Source organism: Rousettus aegyptiacus, unplaced genomic scaffold (assembly GCF_014176215.1).
Source record: "Rousettus aegyptiacus isolate mRouAeg1 unplaced genomic scaffold, mRouAeg1.p scaffold_m13_p_11, whole genome shotgun sequence".
Taxonomy (NCBI): Eukaryota; Metazoa; Chordata; class Mammalia; order Chiroptera; family Pteropodidae; genus Rousettus; species Rousettus aegyptiacus.
In genome coordinates, this window is record NW_023416286.1 from 76926917 (window position 1) to 76930451 (window position 3535).

At 32.7% G+C, this 3535-nt stretch overlaps 1 pseudogene; it reads left to right on the plus strand.

Annotated features, from left to right (window-relative positions):
• The first annotated feature begins 2813 nt into the window (after positions 1–2813).
• Positions 2814–2932, plus strand: LOC118609636 (annotated as a pseudogene).
• Positions 2933–3535: the final 603 nt, after the last annotated feature.

Below are 3535 nucleotides of genomic sequence, written 5' to 3' on the forward strand. Positions count from 1 at the left end.
AGGTCATGTTCCTGAGAAAACACCAAGCAATTATTCTTTTAGCTTGGAATACAAGCCCTTAATTGAAAGCAGGGAAAGAAATAATCACAACTTTGAAGTAGTTTGTGTGATGTGTATGAGTATGTCACCCTAGACTTAGGAAAACTTGAGTGTAAATCTTGGCTTTGCCAAGTATTTAGCTTCTATAGTATCCTCTGGAAAAAGACTGGTCTGGAGAGCTAATCTATCTATCTATCTATCTATCTATCTATCTATCTATCTATCTATCTATCTATCTACTTACATCTGTAGCGACTTGCTATTTTCACGCAATAGTATAACTTGAATATTTTAGCTCTACTTTTTCTTTTTAAATACAGACAATTCTAAATGATTAAGTTCTTTAGCACCTAGGCTTAGGAGTGGATAAGTAGGATGCTTGGATTGGGTCATGGTTTGAATTTGACACAGGGAGTATAACAGTAGAATATCGAAGACCTCCTTATCCACGGTTTTGCTTTCTGTGGTTTCAGTTACCCACAGGCAACCATGGTCCAAAGTATTAAATGAGAAATTTCAGAAATAAAAGAATTCATAAGTTTTAGATTATACATTGTTTTGAGTAGTGCGATGAACACTCTCACCATGTCATTTCATTCCGCCTGGAATGTGAATCATTTCTTTGTCTGGAATATACATGCAGTATATGCCACCTACTTGTTGGTCACTAAGTAGCCATCTGGGTTATGTTAAGTACCCTTATTTTACTTAACAATGGTCCCAAAATAAAAGGTATACAATGAAAATGAAAATATATAGTGGCAATAGGATATGCCAAAGAAAAGCCGTAAAGTGCTTCCTTTGAGTAAAAAGGTGGAAGTTATTGACTTAATCAGGAAAAAATATGTAGGCTGAGGTTGCTAAGATCTATGGTAAAAATGAATCTTCTACCCATAAAATTGTGGAGAAGGAAAAATAAATTCGCGCTAGTGTTGCTGTCACACCTCAGACTGCAAAAGTTATTGCCACAGTGCCTGATAAGTGCTTAGTTATGGAAAAAGCATTAAAACTGTGGGCAGAAGACATGAACAGAGAAAGGCTACACTCACATAGCTTTTATTACAGTATATTGTTATAATTGTCCTATTTTATTTTTAATTATTATTGTTAATCTCTTACTGTGCCTAATATGTAAATTAAACTTTATCATACATATGTATGTATAGGAAAAAACATCATATATATAGGGTCTGGTATTATCTGTGGTCTCAGGCACCCACTGGAAGTCTTGCAACATGTCACCTGTGGAAAAGGGGAGAATACTGTAAGCATGCAGTCGCTGAGGTGAATAGTTGATAAAAGAGTCTTGAAAGAGAAAGAATATACAGAAGATATCATTTTAAAGGACTTAAGTTATTGACAATTTATTAGATTAAATCTTTACCTGCAAAAAAATAAAACCCATTTTAGCTGATGTAAGAAGGAAAATAATTTTAAAAATTGTTGAAAAATTCATAGAACTCTTTCAGAGCCAGAAAATCAGACTCGAAGCCTACCCTACCAGAAAGATAGAAGTTACATTGAAAAACTGCTTTGATGGAAACCCTATTGCCTGGATCCGGTCACAGACCCTGCAGATAGTATTGCTCATGCTGGACACAATGCACCAGTCCTTCGGACTCTGTCACTTTCCAGGCATCAACTGTTTCTTCATGGTGCTTCTGAATTAACAGAGTTTATGTATCGTGCTCATGTCTTAGTTGCAAGAGAATGTTTCCTTTTTGAATTTGACAACACAGAGAAAAATAAGGCAGGAAAACTTTAATGTTCTCTGTGATAGGATAGAAGAGAGGCTATAGGAAATCAAGGAAGCTAGTGAAATTGGATGTGTACATCAAAGATTGTGTTTTTGAAAGTTAACATTGCAGAAAAGGGCAAGTATTTAGAATATAGTAGAAACTAAATAAATGATTATAGAATAGTTAAAGAATAATGATAACTACTAAATATGGCAGAAATATATAAGAAAAAATAACCTGAAAATGAGAGTGAATAAAAAGCAATCATTTCTACTCTTAGACTAAGATTTAGAAGAGTTTTGTGTATATTACCAACAGTTATAGCAATTATACAAGGAATGGAAAATCAATGACAAAATTAATTTACTAATAGCTTGTTACTAGAATTTTCATAACTCCAGCACATTGGGAAAGTAAGTTCTACAAAAACCAATTTCAACCAGCCAGAAATATTCCAGATGTTTGATTTCCTTTGTACGCTAGAGTATTTAAGATGTTTTACACATATAGAAATAATACAAGGTGATATAGGTGAAAAATAGGCCTTTGAGTATAGTTTCTAGAAATTAATATATCAGAAATAATTGTAATTTTTGTTTTTAAAGACATAATAAGTGACTTTAGTCTACTATACACTTCAAATTACTAACGTATTCTGACATTAAAATAAAGTGTCCTTAGAGCAGCAATTTCCATGCAAAATCATAATGTCTCCTGTTGATTTACTCATTCTGGTACAGAAACGCTATTAGATAAATTTCATCATGCAAATATCTCTTTCTAAATAAAGAGAACCAACATTTTCTGCAAGGATTTACTTCAAGCATCACTTAATATAACTATCACTGTAGATCCACTGTATTTATAGCATATTTATGTTATCTCAATGGAAACTGTTTATATTAATGAAGGTTTGGCATATGTGCTTGCTGTTTTCTTGTATTTATTTTATTGTAATATTTAAAATTTTTCTAAAGTTATTTTTATTCACTATGAGATTTGAGTGAATCATGTTCTTATAATGATAAAGGATGAGTCTACAGCCATGCCACCCTGAACATACCTGATCTCGGCTGATCTTGGAAACTAAGCAGGGACGGGCCTGGTTAGTACTTGAATGGGAGACCATCTAGGAATATCAAGTTCTGTAGGCTTAAAATGAACAAACAAACAAACAAATAAATAAAGGAGTAGAGTTATTTAAAAACAAATTATAGATGGATAGATAGGTATAGATATGGATAGATAGATACACATGTCTCCTGTATCTGAAGTTTAAAGAGTAGGTTGAATATAAATGGGTAGGAGGAGATGGAAGGGAGTTGTAGGAAAGAATAATAAAGACAAAAGTGAGGTAGCAGAAAAATTTTTAAGAGAGCGAAATAGGAAAGAGAGAAAAAAAGTTTGATAAAGAAAATGAGAGAGTGGAAAGAAGTTAGAAAACAGAAGAGAAAATTTACATATTATAAAATCTATAAAAGAAATTACATAGTTTGTTGGTGGAGGAGAAAAAAAATATTTTTTCTTAAATGTTTGTAAAATATATGAAATCTATGTCTTTACATGTGTGGAGTTACAAAGATTGGGGATCCTATAGAGAAAATTTGAGAATATAGTTTTCATACAGAGTCATATCAGCATAGTTTCTTTGATGTTTTTAGGAAAACATGCTAGTTGCCCTCCACTCCTGAACCTCAGGGAGTCTATGATCCCTAACTTCCTTTTGGTAACCCATTATAGACTTCATTCATGAATTC